We start from the raw sequence: 18299 nt of genomic DNA on the forward strand, positions 1-18299 counted from the left end.
TGCACTACTTTCAAACCTTGAAGAAGCTGGACTCACTTTTCTACTCTCCTAAAGATCCTCTTTCTCCACTCTCTGTTCCAGGTGTTTACAAAGTTCTTTGTTCTTGCAACTTATATTATAGTCAGAATGGGATATATGTCTTGGAGAACACAAAAAATATCTCTACCTGACCATAGTTGTGATGGTAGGTATTTCTTATGTTCTCCAAGACAGATATCCCATTCTGACTACAATATAGTCAAAATGGGATACTTCTCAAATTCTCTAGCTAACCATGCCTTGGATACCTTGCATCCAAGGTATGCAAGATAAGATGAAAAAGAAGAGAAAAAAAAACTGCTATGCTTAATCACAACAAATAAAAATCTGAAAAGCTCTTTTTAGAATCAACAGCAGATTAAAAAAAAAAAAAAAAAAGCCTGATCAAAATAAGTATGGCTGTGTAAACTTTCCAAGATGTGGCAGCCTTTAATTCTTAGTCCTCCTGCCTGACAGTTAAGGCTAGCCAACCCACAGAGAGTGCCACTCATAGGAGTTTAGGCTCAAAAATAGTCTAATTTCTTTATTTATTGTAGTATGTTTTTGTGAGTGTTATTATAATTTTAATATTGTATTCTTGAAGATGTATCTGTGACAGAGGTGAAATATCAGAACAATTCCAAATGTTGTTAATTATTTCTCTGTGTTGTATTTATTTCATTAAATTTAATTATGTGATGAGTCATGCCATCTCAAAGTTCAGAATTATGGTGTGAGGTGGAAGTGGCAGGACAGGATATTTAGCAGTTAGTTGTTGCTATAGTCCAGGGAACACAGAGGGTGATGAGCAAGAAATATTGAGGTAGATAAGTTTGGCAAGTGCCAAGTAAGTGATCATTATGGGAGATTTTAACCATAGAAGTATAAATTGGAAAAAGAAAACAACATACACTAGTAAACAAATGGAATTTCTGGAATAGGGAACAGAAGGCTTGGCATCAAAAGATTTGATTATAATAGACATGTCATCCTTACCCCCAGTTGGTGAGTGATCGTGTTGTCTTAACTTGGAGGCAGAATAGGCACGCCCAAGAATTTATGTGGAATTATATGGCAGGTGACTATAATAATCTTAGAACCAGCTAGGGACAGTTTCATGGATGGAAGAATTGAAAGGGAGGATATCATCAGTGCATTGCATAAGAGCTAGTGAACAAATATTTATCAGCAGCAATTGCAAATTGCATTCCACAAGGGGAAAAGATAACGCAATCTGGTATAAAATGGATGACTAATGAAATCAAACAGGAACTGCAGATGAAAAAGAGTATATGGAAAAAGTATAAAGAAGACAGAGAGAGAGAGAGAGATAGAGAGCAGTTATAAAAATGAAGCCAGTAAAATAACAAGAAAGTAATGTAACATAAAGGAAGGAAAAAATGGAATATAAGTAAAATCATACGTAATTCTTTCATTATGTGGCCAGTAAGAGCAGAAATGATTGTTGATGAACAACTCATTTGAATAGAAATAAGTATAAGTATATTCTGAAAGTTAATAAGGCATTGAGGTTGGATGGGATTTTGCCACATTTTAAGAGAATCTGTTAAGGAACTGACAGCTCCGTTGACCTGGCTGGTCAGTGAAAATATAGCTAATGAGAAAGTGCCCAAGGAATGGAAAGAGGATAAGATAATGCCACTGCATAAGGGTGGTGGTAGTGTCAGACCGTACACATCAAGCTATACACCAATTTGTATTTCTTCTGGATTATTAAGATTTTAGAGAAAAGGAGATCATATTCAAAACTGAGCAGATGAGGATAATATTATGTGGAATTACAGGGCTGGTAGGTATGATAAGCATAGGAGATTGCTTGGATCAGTGCCATAGCCTGTGAAACTGCAAAGGCTGGATGTTGATAGTGCATGGGAAGTGGTAAAGAAGTATTTGAGGGAAGTAATAACAGATTGCATAGTAAAGTCAGGAAAATAAATCAAGTAGGAGTTAAATGGGTGAATACCATCATTAAGATGGAACAAAAAAGAAGAAAAGAAAAACATGTGGAAGGAATTCAAGGAGAAAAGAGTCTAGGGCAGATGACCAGTACAAGGCACAGGCCAAAAGGTAACCAGTGTAGTAATAAATACAAAAGCAAATTATGAAAGAAAATTAGCTGTACAAGCCAAAGATAATTCCAAAGAGTTCTTTGGGTATGTTGCAAGAAAAAGGAAGAATGTTCATGGCAGAATAATTTTAATGAATGCTGATGGTAGGGAGGTAACTGAATCAGGTGAAATAGAAGTATTACTAAGCGAACCCTTTGCAAGAGAATACTATGCAGTAACAAGAGAGACAAAGGGTTATATGGAAACTGAAGTAAATGAACTGGAGGTGGTGCATGGCATACTACAGAACCTTGATGTGAATTCAGCTATGGGATTAGATGGTATACTAACTCGGATTTTACGAGAAGGCATTAGGGAATAGACAGTGTCTTTGACAATGTTATTAAATCTAAGTCTCAGCTCTGGGTTAGTCCCAAGGATATGGAAAGAGGGGAAAATAAGTCCATTGCATAAATGAGGCTCCAAGAATGATGTAGCAAATTACCTACCGATCAGCATATCAGGAGTCACTGTCAAGAGCAAATACAGGAATGGGATACTACATAGGAGACAACATGGTTTTGTGAAGAAAAGATCATGCTTTAGTAACTCGCTTACATTTTATAACAGAGTGAAAGCTGAACTAAATAAAGGTAATGGGCTTACAGTGATACTGCTGGACTTTGCAAAAGCCTCTGACAGGATACCACATGGAATTATAATCAAGCAATTGCAGCAAATAGGTGTGGATATAAAGTTGATCAAGGGGATAAGAAAGGAGTTGATGGATAGATATCAGAGAGTAGTTTATTCAGGAGTAGAATCCAGTAGAAGGCCTGTAATTAGTAGCATGCCACAGGATTCTGTTCTTGGGCTGCTACTATTTAATTTGTACATTAATGATATTGAAAAGGATCTGAGAGGAACTATTCAGTTGTGTGCTGATGATGTAAAATTGAGTAGAATAATAGTTAATATAGATGATGTTAACATTTTGCAGGATGATCTGGGTAGACTGGCAATCTGGGAAAAGGCGAATGGATATCAGTTTAATGAGGCAAGAGTAAGCTTATACAGTTTGGGGGCAAAAAGATTACCAGCTGTGTTCCACACTGATGGAGCTGTATTCCAGTAAATTGATAAAGCCAGGGATTTGGGTGTGTTAGTGGACAGGGAGTTAGAGTTTACATGGCATATTGCAAAAGTAGCTCATCAGATTACTTGATTACAGAAGAATGACCTGATAACCAGAAACAAGCATTTCATTATACCTCATTATCGAGTCTTGGTAAGACCTCTCACTACTGTGTGTAGATCTGGTCACCTGGGTTTCTTGGCGAGGAGGAGATGATCAAGAGGCGAGTAACCAAGATAGTCTATGGAATGAACTTTATGATGACAGGTTAAAGATTTGTGCATTACAGAAATTGATCGAGACATACAAATGACTGAAGAGTTTTTACAAGATTAATACAGAGGATATTTTTCAGAACAGGTCTGGTGGTGATGAGAGAACTAGGAGTCTCCTTGGAAACTGAGCAAAAGTGTAGTTAGTAAGGGTGTGAGAACTAGATTTTTTGCTTGGAGAGTGGTGAATGAGTGGAATATGTTGCCAAAGTCTGTTGTGTGTGCCTGTGAATGAGTTCAAAGCAAAGTATGATAGTTACTGCATGAATGTTGGAGAGTGCTTGACATGATGTTTACAGCCTCAATCGATGAGTCTAGACTCCATGGAGTAATCCATAATAAAAATAATAATCTTTGCAGTTTGTCCTGAATCTGTTAAGAGGAACAGTAATGTCAGTAATTGGCTTGGCTTTTCTAATAATAAAGTAACAAGAGCAACTAGTGAGGGAAAGACATATGCTGCTTTTTTTTTTTTTTTTTTTTTCAATCTGCAAAGGCATGATAAATTGATATTTAAGTTGAAATGCATACGATTAGATATTAGTAAATTGGATTGGAAACTGGTTGTCTGATGGATATCAGAGTTGTGTATAGAGGAGCAGTATCAAGGGAAAAGGATGGTCACAAGCGGGGTTTCCACAGGAGTACCGGAACATTAGCTTTGTAACTTTGATGTCAATGGTACTGTCTCTAGATTATAGGAAGATATTTAGTTGTTTGAAGTTAATGTGAAATTTGAGAGGGTTTTTAGTAATGGTGTCAATGTGGTAGTCCTCCAGGAGGATTTGAATAAGGCTGGACAAATGGGCAAATAAATGGGAAATCAGTTTAGTGAAGCTAAATATAAGGTCTTGAAATTTGGGATCCACTGATAGCAGGTTGCTTACTTTACTGGTGGAACTATATTAGAAGATGATAGTCAAAAATATGAAGCTTAGAGGACATACTGTAAAGGTGGTGAAGGTAACCTAGAGAAATGCTGCAATACTAAGAATGACTAGCCAGCAGAGATAAAAGTAGTGATTCAATTTTGCACTAAATTCCAAAGTACACAAATCTGGTCACCAAGATTTGAAGGGGATGAAGTAATCCAGGAAATAATATAGATCTGGATAACAAAAATGATACAGTGCTGTGTAATATCTACAATGAAGATAAGAGTGGGAAGGGATCTGGAAAGTTTTGATAAACACCTAGAATAAAATGGATATTAAAGCAACTGATATAACCACAAGAAAGAGTGTACTAGTAACAGAGTTATAAAGGTAGCTTATGTTCTTATATCTTATGTTCTTTTTTGTGGTTATATCAGTTGCTTTAAATATCATTTTTGTTCTTGGTTTTCATCAGAACTTCCAAGACCCCCCCCCCCTCATCATAGAAGATGATGGGGTAACATAAATGAGACATGTAAACTATTGGGATAATTGCAGAAATGATAATGGGATAATGACTCATGGATCAGATCAATAAACTGTTAATTGAACATGATCTTGTATTCTTGAAGTAGATTTGATCTGCATAGGTTTGGTGGTGTCATATGGCTCAGAATTGGAAGCCAATATGAGTTCATTTAATTGTACCTGAAATCAGGTGAATGGTGATATCCAGTCGTGCATCTACAAGTTTCACATGGGCATCATTCATCCAAACTGGAGCACCGTATTCTGCAGCAGAATAGACAAGGCCAAGAACCTCAATGTGTTAGCTGCAGCACTCCAGGAGGTGCGGCACAGATTTCGCATTATATTATTTCTTGTTTTCAGTTTTTCAGCTGTTTTACACATCTGAGTTTTGTACGACAGCGTCCTGTTAAGAATGAGTCCAAGGTATTTAGGGTATTGCTTATATGGAAGAAGGTTATCCTCAAGATAGACTTATGAAGTCTATCTGCCAATTTGTTGTTAAGGTGAAAGCATGAGGTTTCTGTTTTGGTTACACTAAGTTTGAGTCTCCATTTGAGAAAATATTTTCTGAGGGTAATATGCATCATCATCATCATCAAATTCCTGCCATGTACTCTCAAGGGGTGTACAGGATATGATAGTACTACATGAAAAAAATTACATCATTACTAACTTCCTATCTACAATTTTCCTCCAAATCAGTCTGTTACTTGTCAAGACCCCAACATTACCAGATCTTATATTTCTATCGTTTAAGGCACTTTGTACCATATCAATCCACCTATATCCTGGTCTTCCTCTGGGTCGTTTTCCTGCCAACTTGGCAGAGAACACTTGTTTTGCTAATCTTTCCTCGCCCATTCTGTTTAAGTGACCACACCACCTGAGATTAGCTCTGCTAACGCATTCCTGGATGCTGACAATGTCAAGTTTGTTCCTAATATTCTCGTTTTTAATATGATATTGCCATTGATGCCATCTGTTCACACCCCTAATCTTTCTCAGGACTCTCATATCTGCGGCCTCTAGTCTTTGGTCAAGTGTTTTACTTCTAACCTTTGTATAGCTAATTTAGTGTTCCGACTAATTTCTCTTTTATTCCATATGAATTTATTCAATTGACTTCGTTCCATACCAGCTTTGTTGATTCTGTTGTCTATTTCCATATTTCATTTACCATCTTCACTAAAAATTGTGCCTAAGTAGCCGAAATGTCTCACTTGTTCCACAAGTTCTCCATTCACAACACAGTTGACATTTTCAATGATTCTGCCTATTTTCATTTTCTTTGTCTTTTTATTGCTGACCTTCATACCATATCTATTACAACAGTTATTCAATTTAGTCAGAGAATCTTCCAGACATGTAGCGGATTTATTAGAAGTATAACATCGTCCGCATAAAGCAAAAAGCTGACATTAACATCTTCAATTCTGATATCATGTTTAATACCACTTTCCTTCATAATGTGATCCATATAGATAACGAATAACAGAGGGGATAATGTACATCCTTGTCTCACACCAGATTTAACATTAAACCATCTTCCTGTACTTCCTTCAATTCTAACTGCTTACTTACAACCAAAATACAGACTAAGTACTGCTTGATATAATGCCCCATTGACACCATATAACTGTAGCATATTGAATAGCTTCTCTATTGGCACCTTGTCATATGCCTTTTCCAAATCGACAAAACTTAAATACAGATCTTTGTTATATTCCCATGATTTCTCCACTATTTGTGGTAAATTGAAGATCCGATCCTGACAGCCTCTATCTGACCTGAATCCAGCTTGTTCTTCACCAAGCTTTTCTTCCACAATTCTTCTCAACCGTTTCTCAAGTATACTTGCATATATCTTACCACGAACACTCAATAGAAATATACCTCTGTAATTCTCATATTCAGTTTTATTTCCCTTTTTATATGTAGGTACTATGAGAGCTCTACTCGAATCATTGGGAATTCGTCCCTCTGTCCAGGCCTTATGAAGTATGCAGTGCAGCCACTATAAGACTTTTATACCACCATACTTCAGCATTTCTGGTCGAACATCATCTACTCCTGCTGGCTTTCCACATTTCAAGCCTTTGATGGCTTTTTCTACTTCAAGTATGGATATGTATTTCTGACTGCATGACTAGTCAGTGTTTTTTATCACTGACCTTTGTGCTGTGATCACGGCTTGTTTCATTTAGCAAATTTTCAAAGTAATTACTCCATACTTCAAGGATATCTTTTTCTCCCATTTTCGTTTCACCTTTATCATCTCTAACTCCTTTTACAGCACTCTTTCCTCCATTCCTAAGCTTCTTCAACAACCTCCAGAATATTTTGCCACCTTCTTGATATTTATTTTCTATGTTCTTACCAAAGTCCTCCCATGACTTTTGTTTAGCTAGTTTTACACACTGTTTAGCTTTCTTACATTTGTCTTTGTATTCTCTAAGGGCACAAGCTGACTTATTTGCCAGGAACTTTTGATATGCTTTCTTCTTTTCCTTCACTGCCTCTTTAACTTCCTGTGTCCACCAGGGAGTTTTAATTTTTCTATCCTTGCAGACAACTTCACCACATGCCTCTCTAGCTGAATCAATCAGCGTTTACTTCAAGGCTTGCCACTGAATCTCCAAGGTTTGGTTCCTGTTCTCAAACTCTTTCATTTTTCCTTCAATAATCTTTGTGTATTTTAGTCTACAGTTCACATCTGAGAGCTGCTCAACTTTTATTCGCTTTAAAACTTTCTTACATGTCATTCTTTTCAATATGAAATTCAATTTTATCCTGCTCAAGACTAAATAGTAATCACTTCCAATTTCAAATCCTCTGTACACTCTGGTGTCTTGCACCAGGGAGAAAACAACACTATCAACAATAACATAGCCAATGAGACTTTTCTTATTCCTTGCCTCTTCTCTCCATGTGAATTTGTGCACATTTTTATGTTGGAACATGGTGTTAGTAATAACCAGTCCATGTCCCGAGCAGAAATCCAACAGATATTTGCCATTGTTATTAGCTTTGCTCTTTTCTCCAAATTTTCCCAAAACATTTTTGTATGTCTGACAATCACTTCCTACTCTGCTATTTAGATCCCCAACAAGGACCAACTTTTCCTTTTTCATTGTGTCAGTAGCTTTCTCTAGAGCCTCAAAAAATTTCTCCACTTCTACCTTAGTAGAACCTTCTGTAAGACCATAGGCACAAGTCTCATTGTCCAGTTCCCCATTCTCATATTTGCCCAAATCACTCTACTTGACACTGCCTGCCATTCAAGAAGATTAGCCTCGTATTTTGTGTTGAATACTATGGCTACTCCTGCTTTTCCTTGATTTTCATTGCCTGAATATAACATTTTGTATTTATTGCTCAGAAAGATCTCACCAGTTTGTCTTTTTTTGTTTCAGTCACCCCTATTATATCGATCTGGTACTTATCTAATTCCTCCACTAGCTCCATTTCTTTCCCATTCAGGCTTCTTATGTTGATAGTACCGATCTTTAACTCTGGTGATGTCGAGTTGGGGTGTGTTTTCAGATTTGTTCCAGCAGCTGACTTTTCGCTGTTCGCCCTGGTTCCCTGGCGAAAACAACGGGGATATTGTTTAACCGGGCGATGCCCTAGCCGGCATGAAATTTTGTCATGTTGTGCCATCATTTTGTATTTTGGTTTAACCAATAGGAATACAATTTGGTCGGCTAAATTCCAAATTGCCAGTTCATCCTCGTTCGTTCAGTATCCAGGTAGATACCCAATAGGATGCACCATGAGAAGGTGAGAATTGGACATTAGGTCAGAAGCGCTGGTCGATTCTGACCTAATTCTCTGCATTCCTTTAAAGGCTATGTGGAGGTCTCCTCTCAGTTATACAGCTTTGACCCTTAAGCACCCACAGGGTAATATGCTCTGAAGGCTATTGAAAAAAAAAAGTTTAGAAATGCAAGAAAGAGAGAAATGTAAAAAGTGTAAGAGATAATAATGGAGATACATCACAGTATATGCATTTTGCCTTTGTCCAAAAAAATAAGTACAGTTGTGCTTTAGCAATTTATCTGCATTTTGTGAGAGGCTGTAACAAAACGTAAACCGCTTTGAATTAGATACGTTAAAGATGTCAAGAAATTATATTCTTGGTTTCGTCCTTTATCCAAGCATAAGCAAACAAAATTTGCGCATTAAGTAACTTCACGACTGGGCTACTTGTATATAGATGCTAATGACTTCACATCAATTTTGATTTGTCTTAGTATCCACATCAGATTTGCCTTAGTATCCCATAATGCAAGGCACGTATCCTTACAGACATGTATAATGCTATACATTATGAGAAGAGCCACTACCCAGGCTGATTTTGACTTTTACTGAGGTCTCATCAGTGGGAGTCAGATTTACCTCTATTAAGTTATCAGTCAATCTCTATAAACAAGTAGTCCAGTCATGAAGTTACTTCACGTGCAAACTTTGTTTGCTTACACTTGGATAAAGAATGAAACCAAGAAGATGATTTCTTTCCATCTTTAACTTATAGTATAACCAAGTGAAAAAATTTTCAACAAGTGCTCTGAATTAGAGCTGAAGCAACAAAACCTATTAGGACAGTGTATCAGATTTGTTCATTGCATACATTGTTCTTCTAAAATAAAGGTCATATCTGTTTTGTGGGATGATCTCCAAGTTTCCAACAGGAAAAACTGATCACCTCCATCCAAAACTAGCTGACTTACCTTCCAATGAAACATTCTTCTAAAGGTTCTCAATATCCTAGATGGGATTCAAACCTAGGTCATGTTGATAATCTGAAGTTCCCAAGAAGAAAAACTTATTACAATAATAAATTTAGTTTAATCCTTTATCCAAGTGTAAGCAAACAAAGTTTGCACCTGAAAATATCATCCTCAGTCCTGAAGATATTTTCAGATGCAAACTTTGTTTTCTTACACTTGGATAAAGGATTAAACTAAATTTATTATAGTCTAACCAAGTGCAAAATAAATTTCCAAAAACTTATTACCTCCATTCAAGTCTAGCTAACTTACTTTCAGGTAAAACATCCTTCTAAAGGTTTTTCAAATCCTAGAATCCAGGATTCAAAACTAGGTATTCTGCCCAAAGGACATTATTGAGGGGGGGGGGAGAGATTAATATCTAAATCATTTGCACTCAAAAAAGATGACTGAAGATATGGTCGGTCACCAATAATAAAACTTTAAATTATTTAAAATATTACCCTTGCAATCTTTTCATCTTAAATGACCACTTGCAATGATTATCTTGTTGAGACCAAGTGCATTCTGTTGATGTGTAGTGGCCACCTTTCCCCCCCCCATGAAAAAAAGAAAATAAAAAGAGCTGACCTGGTGTGTGAAAAGGATACTATGCCTGCCCTCCAACTCCACTATGGGTTTGAATCTGGCTTTAGGCATAGCTGCTTGAGAGTAACTTTACTGAAGATAAATTTCAGTGCCTAGTACAAAACCACTGCCTTGCTTATTAAAGGAAAGATGTTTGGTCTCTAGAGCAGAGTTTCCAGAATATATAAAAAATAAATAATTAAAATTAGTCTACCCAGAGTAGTAACATACTACAGGTTTACAACCTTTCATGGGTGGGTCAAAAAAAAGTGTGTGTGTGTATACATAGTAGTGAACAAATTAATTCAAACAATCACATTCTGAAGAAAAATTTTAATTTTGTAAGAAAATAAATACAAAAATAAGTACAAACTCTAAACTTTACCTAATAATTTATAAGTGCTCCTCTATTCCTAATAAATTCATTAATTCTCTTAGGCATGGACTCTACAATGTAGAACACATTTTTCTTATTTCTGAAAATCATATCAATCTCAAAACCATACTTTTATAATGGATTGCATTAAGTTATCCTTTGTATCACAATTTAATTTTCTAAGTCTCTTTTTCACTATGGCCCAAAAATTTTCTATTGGGTTAATTTCAGGTGAGTTACTGGCCACTGAAGTGATTGGATGTTGTGATATTTGAGGAAGTATTTCACTTTTTTTTTTCTGAAGTGTGGCATGAAGCAAGATAATGTTGGAAGATGAGTTCTTAGTCTTTCTGAATCTGTGGGACCACTCTTTTCTCTAATATTTTTTTTTATGTATTAGTCACTTTTCATCATACTGTCAACATGCACAAGTGATCCTTGACTGTCACAAGTAAAACAACCGCATAACATCTTTTTAGTTGGGTGTTTAGAAGCTTGTTGAAAGTGGGTGAGGGAAGTCTTCTCAGCTGCCGATTTGCAAAATAGGGTACTTGCTCTCCTTGGACAAAGAAATGGCTCTCATCAGAGAATATGATCTCCTTCCACTCTAAACAACCCAATATTTGTACAATTTTGCCCACTGGAGCCTCTTTTTTTCATAGCCTTCATCAACAGTTGTTTCTTTTTTGGTCTGTGGGCAGTCCACCTTGTTTCAACAATCTTCAATGGACTGTCATGTCAGAAATACAACTGCCACTAGCTGCCAAGTCTCTCTATTTTAGTCTCATTTTGCTTTTCCTAACTAATAAGTGTAGTTTTCCTTTTTCACTCATATTCTGCTTTTCTATCTGAAGAAAAGGTACCTGCCCTAAAGCTCTTTAAAATTGCATTAACAGTACCCAAACCAACACCATACTCATTAGCAATTTGTCTTTAAGTCATGGATGTGTGCTGAGAAAGAGTAGATATTTTTGAATGCATTCTTGGAGATGTATCCATTTTATAGCTGCATAAAATGAAAAAAAAATACTACGAATGTCAACATGTTTACACTATTAATAAACATCATACAGACAGTTAAAACATGTAGCACTCAACCAAAATAGAAACTAGAACTTGGTGAAAAATTTGGCTTGTTCAGATTAATTTTTTTGCTACTGTATGTGTAGTATATATATATATATATATACATGTGTGTGTGATTTTGTTTTTATTTTAAATAACAATCTTATGTACAGAATTAACCGGTTTTGGTTCTCTGCAGTCAGGCAGAGAGGTTACATGCGCATTCTTTTTTGTAGTATATTACATAGGAATAACAGTTGTTATAAAATGAATTACAGAATGTGAAGCTACATGATATCCAGAAAAAGACAGTTTGGTAAATTGAAGATCCCATTTTCATGCAATCACTCCAATCACTTTCTAAAATGCATTCTGTTCCTATCTTAGGGCTTGGAAACAAGTTTTTCATAAGTGCTATTCTGCTAATATAGCCATCACCAATCCTCCAATTATAAGCTTCTAAGTGCATACCCTTCCACATTCACTCAACCACTGATATGAACTCTCATACATAGGGTTGATAAATATATGTATGCAATATAAATCCACTTCTAGGAATACTATAATTTTTGTTTGAAATCGGTTGAAATCAGCAAGACAAGAGGGTGGTCTGAAAAATTCTCAGCCTCGACCATAGATGGCAACACTATTGGCAAGATCTTTTTTTCTAAGTTGGTACATGTGTCATAAGCATCCATGTGATACTGCAAGTCATTCTATCAAGTCGTTTGTTTTATACAGCTGTCTGAAGCAAAAGTGTTGTCTTGAAATGGATAAAATTGAGTATTGTGCAGTTATAAAATTCTTTGTAAAAGAAGGCTCAACTCCTAAAGAAATTCATTCAAAGTTCATAAAAGTTTATGGGTACTCTTCTCTTTCATTTTCGACAATTAAGAAATGAACTGCCAAGTTTAAATGTGGCCATACCAGCCTTGAAGATGATTCACATGAAGGACGTCCAAAAAGTGTAACAACACCAGAAATCACTGATCAAATGCACAATGTGGTATTGGATGACTGGTGAGTCAAAGTGTGTGAATTGCTGAGACTGTAGGCATTTCAAAAGAACATGTAGGATATATTTTGCATGAAGAATTGCAAATGAAAAAGCTTTGCACAAGATGGGTGCTGCGCTTGCTCACAGCAGATCAAAAACACACTCACATGAAAATCTCTGAACAGTACTTGGCGCATCGATTTTGTGCATCGATTTATTATTATGGATGAGACTTGGATTCATCATTACATACCAGAATCTAAACAGCAGTCAAAATAGTGGACAGAAGCCGGTTGTTCACCACCAAAGACAAAGTCGGTTCCATCAGCAGAAAAGGTCATAGCAGCAGTGTTTTGGGATACTAAAGGCATTTTGTTTATTAATTATCTTGAAAAGAGTAAAACATTAACTGGGGAATATTATTCTGATCTTTTAACCAGACTATACAAAAAAAATTCATGAGAAAACACCCTGTTTCCACAGGAAAAAAAAATCATCTTTCATCAAGACAATGCACCTGCCCACAAAGGTGTTTTAGCAATGGGAAAATTAAGGGATCTGCACTTTGAATTGTTGAAACATCCACCTTATTCCCCAGATTTGGCTCCCTCTGACTTCTATCTGTTTCCAAAACTAAAACTCTTCCTTGCTGGTCAGTGTTTTTCTTCGAATCAAGAGGTGATTACAGCTATAGAGGGGTATATTGCAGATCTTACTGAGAACCACTACAGGAACGGGATAATGGCGCTGAAATAAATGTATTAGTCTTAAGGGAGTTTATGTTGAAATTTAAAAATTATTTTCAAATTATAAATTCGTTTTTTCATTGTTAGGCCGAGAACCCCTCATATCTGAACAAAAAATTCAGTAATAAACATAAAATTAAGTTTTAAACTTTTTTTTTTTTTTTGTCAATAATTCAAGACAGTTTTTAGGGGAATTAACTTTCACTCAGTTTTCTGTGAGCCACTGTAATATGATGTTATTGAAAGCATTTAGTTTCTAATCACTCAATGTCTGAGTTTTCTTCATGGCTATTTCAAAGTGAAATACTGTGTCAGTTTGCTTTTTTTTTTTTTTTTTTAATTTTAATACTGATGCTGATTTGTATTACTAATGGCTTCTATGGGCAAAAGAAACCACAATGTATTGTCAAAAGAAGACAATAACAATTATTAACCAGATCGACATCAATATGGATAAAATACATCACTCCTCATATACTTCCATCACATATTTCAATGTAATATCAATGGTATTACTTTTAATATGCACTTTGCATCCATGGTAACTCTGACATGTATATACGTCGTGGCCGGTTGGGTGGTTAATAGATTGGAAAAGGGCAAAACCAGTGCATCTCTTGCTAAGATTTTTAATGTTGGTAAAGCAATCACATTCGACATAAAGAGCAGAAAAAGAATGCAATTTTGAAGTCTGCTTCAAAGTTAGACAAGGAAGATGTCTTTAAAAAAATAAAAGCTAGTGATGAGAAATTAGAAAAGATGCTGTTTATTTAAGTTTTTACAGAGAAGTAAAGGTAAACTTATTTCTGGAACTCTGTTATATGAAAAAGAATTATAATTGAATTTAATTCCAGTGATGGATGTCTGAAAATTTTCAAATATTGCCATGGTGTACAGGAGCTTGATATTCAAGGAGAACCTTTATCAGGTGATGCCTCAGGAGCAGAAGCTTTTAGAAAGTCTTTTCTGAGAATGGTGGAGGAAGAAGATTTTTTTTCAAGAATTACATTTACAATCAGATGAAACTGGTTTCAATAAATATAATATACACTGTTTATTCAAAACATTTTGGTTATTATTTAAAAACCATTTCCTAAATCAATTATTTTTTGTAATACTTCATATTTCAAAATACAGTAGGTTTTAATTAGACTACACACACTGATTACTCCATTCAGATATTATCTGGGTTCAAAGGTGATGAGGACACAACTGAAAAGATGTGTCCTCATCACCTTTGAAAAGGGTAACCAAGATAACATCTGCCCTATGGAAGTATGCATATGAGGGCAGATTTGGTGGTGGGGGGGGAAATAAGCAGAATGTAGTCTTCAAAGTCTGAGTAATAGATGGAAGAGAGAAGATATGATAAAAAAAAAGCTGATATGGGAATCTTACATTTATGCACAAAAGTGAGATTTTACAGCTCATGGCAGTTTGGGGGGGGGGTCATTCTTGAAAATGAGTAAGGGTATGATTAGGAAGCATGTGGGGTCCTGGTTCTTCTCTTGGTATGTGGTTGGTGTACGATAGTATGACCTGGAAGAGGGCTTCCATGATGAGCAATGAGTCCTTGGAAGAGCCTGCATAATAATACTACTAACAAAAATGTGCATTACTTGACAAGGTTTATGGCTAAAGATGTTTATTTAATGTGAAAAATATTACCTTATTTAAAGTGGATCAAATAAATCAGTGGTCAGTGATGATAAGGATACCAATGAACCATATCAATATTTTGGAAGTTTATTTTTCACTTGGTTAGACTATAATAAATTTAGTTTAATCCTTTATCCAAGTGTAAGCAAATAAAGTTTGTGCCTGAAAGTATCTTCAGGACTGGGGGTAAGGTGGTACAACACCAGGCAACTCGTTGCAAAGGTGGAGCAAGATCTCATCACTCCTTGCCTCAGTATCTCCCATAATGCAAAGCACATCTCCTTGTGGACATGTATACTGCTATGCATTATGGGAGATACTAAGACAAGGAGTGATGAGAGCTTGGTCTACCTTTGCTTGAAGTTGCCTGGTGTTGCACTACCTTACCTCAGTCCTGAAGATATTTTCAGGCGCAAACTTTGTTTGCTTACGCTTGGATAAAGGATTAAATTAATTATTTAAATTAAGGGAATATTAAATCCCACATTGTTTTAAAGCCGAATAAGAAACTCAAAGATTGGAATCAGAGAGTTTCTTGCCGAATATAGTATAGTAAACTATAAAGTATCCGGGATTTCCGGTATTGCACTACGTGCTAGGGTCACTTGCATTTAGCGGACGCTTAGTGATCGCCGATACTTTATAGTTTACTATACTATATTCAGCAAGAAACTCTCTGATTCCAATCTTTGAGTTTCTTATTCGGTTTTAAAACAATGTGGGATTTAATATCCCCTTAATTTAAATAATGTTTTTGTTGCCGAAATGAAGCTTATTAGCTCTTTATATTTAAGGATTAAATTAAATTTATTATAGTCTAACCAAGTGAAAAATAAACTTCCAACATATTTCTCTAAATCCAGAGTAATTCAATAATAAGGTAGTACACCTGTTAGCAACTCCTTTAAGTAAATATGACCTCTCCTATCGCTTCTGCCTTAGTATCTCCACGTTTGGGTCTACCTCCCATGCTGAATATGAGAGGCTCTGCTTGGGGTAAGTTTTTGCCTGTCTCTGAGTAGAGCCACCGTTGAGATTATGGCTCTGTCTGATGGTGGGGTGAGCCTGCTACTGGGTAGAGCCAACGCTGAGAAGTTCTTGGTGATGGAGTGAGCCTGTCACTGAGTGGAACAAAGCTGAGTTGGGCGATCTTTCAGGATGGTCTAATTTTTGGAGAGGTCTTTACTTAAATACATCTCAATAAAGGTTGAAACTGGTCTGGGTAGTTGCCTTTCCCTTAATGCATAGCAGTATACATGTCTGCAAGGAGATGTGCTTTGCATTATGGGAGATACTGAGACAAGGAGTGATGAGAGCTTGGTCCACCTTTGCTCGGAGTTGCCTGGTGTTGCACTACCTTACCTCAGTCCTGAAGATATTTTCAGGCACAAACTTTGTTTGCTTACACTTGGATAAATGATTAAACTAAATTTATTATTGTATCAATATTTGGTAACAACTGATAAACTGTTGCATAATTGCATAAGTGCAAAACTTAGGAAATTCTTCCTCACTCCTCCCAAAAAAGTTAACACCACACCTTCCGCTTATATTATGATTTCACTAGAGGATTAGTGAAATTCTTATTTCTAAAATAAGAAGTACTTAGCTTTATAATGAACTTTACACACATGTGATATACATTATACCCAATTTAATCATTATATTTTTAAAGAAACAAATAGTCCTAGATGTCTGTTAAACCATGATTAATATTAACTGAGATAAAATTCAATCAAACAGTGAAAAAAAAAAAAAAAAAAAATGCCCTTAAAATATTAAGCAAACTGTTGATTAATTGCAACCAGGGAAAAATCCAACTAATTTGGTAAAGAGAAAAATACCTCATTTATAAGAAATTTATTATGAAGTCCTCATTTCATAATTAATATTCACATCAAATTTAATTCACACTTCCAAAAAGGAGGGGCCATATATATTGATTATGGGTGATTTTCTTCACATATCTTGTTTGCCATTCATAAGTTTTGTTGGTTTTGGATTTTTCCCATGTTAAACCAAAATTGCAATTGCTATCAGTATGTCATAAAGATAATTTATTACTGAATACCAAGACTACTCATATTTTTCTGAAAATTTGGAAACTTAACTTTCGATTTCATAAGCAATAGAAAATACTTCTCAAACTGAATTCAAATCTCTTTCTGTGTTTGATTAAAATGTGTATGAATGAGAAAGCAATCAAAAATGTTTTAACACTGATAATGGTTAAAAAGAATGCAACCTGGCAAATTTTGATTCTGCAATACTTCTCATCTGAATTTCCTGGTAAAGCAAAATCAATAAACGAAACTATTGGGTGCTAAGTGAGAAAAACGGGAAACTCATGTTATAAAAATCATTATATTAAGTAATGAAATAAATCTCATATTGTGCTACCGGTATGTAGAAAAGCAATGCTCCATTTTAAAAGGCAGCAGGAAAAACTTGAATTCAGATTAAAGCCATCATTTTCCAAAATACAAGAGAAATGCTTATATTTTAGAACTTTCTCCATTTGAATATTAAAAAGCTACCCTTGAAGCTTAGTATTCAATATTTATTTTTCCACCCTAATTTTTTCAGTTTTTTTTTAAATGAGTAGCTTTTTATAGTGTCTTTTATTTTCAAATAATTGCTTTTCAAGTTAAATAAAATACTTTAAAAAATATTTGTCCACACCTGCAACATTACTCAATCCAAACGTTAGTTAATCCAAAATTACTTTGAGCAACTTTCGCCGAAATATACTTTTACTAAAGCGTTTGTTCATATAAAAAAGTTTTCAGTTAGCAACATCATAGTAACTGATTTTGGTATCTCTCACAAAACCATGAAGAAGGCTTATTAAACTAATACCAGTGCTTAACTGCAAATGACATTCTGACAGTAGGAAAAACATCACATGACCCAGCACTGATAAATTATTTTGATATATGATATCGGCAGAAAGCCTGTGTAGGAGAGCCTTACCAGAAAAGTTTCGAAGCTCTACAAGTAATAATTGCTTTTATAGAAAATAATGACACCGAAAAAATAATCGTTACTATACGTGTATGTATTATATGTGTGCATAAATACCTAATAACAATATACACATATCGCATATAACGCAACATGCAATAAAAAACCTTGAAGAAATATATTACAGCACACAACATCACTTTGTGCACTAACTTTGCCCTGTACATTCAGCAAA

General features: G+C 35.4%; 1 protein-coding gene across 2 annotated transcripts in view; it reads right to left on the reverse strand.

The window, feature by feature from the left end:
* LOC150093103 (ras-related protein Rap-2c-like) overlaps positions 1-18038 on the reverse strand; it is a 76942-nt gene extending 58904 nt beyond the window's left edge. The window contains exon 1 of one of the 2 annotated variants that reach the window (XM_090413582.1): positions 17783-18038. The gene's annotated coding sequence lies outside the window, so the exon portion shown is untranslated. The remainder of the gene's footprint in view (positions 1-17782) is intronic. The other variant, XM_090413581.1, reaches the window with a different exon arrangement.
* Positions 18039-18299: the final 261 nt, after the last annotated feature.

Source organism: Typopeltis vanoorti, chromosome 24, assembly GCF_054136105.1.
Source record: "Typopeltis vanoorti isolate ZY-2024b chromosome 24, IOZ_Tvanoo_1.0, whole genome shotgun sequence".
NCBI classification, from domain to species: domain Eukaryota; kingdom Metazoa; phylum Arthropoda; class Arachnida; order Uropygi; family Thelyphonidae; genus Typopeltis; species Typopeltis vanoorti.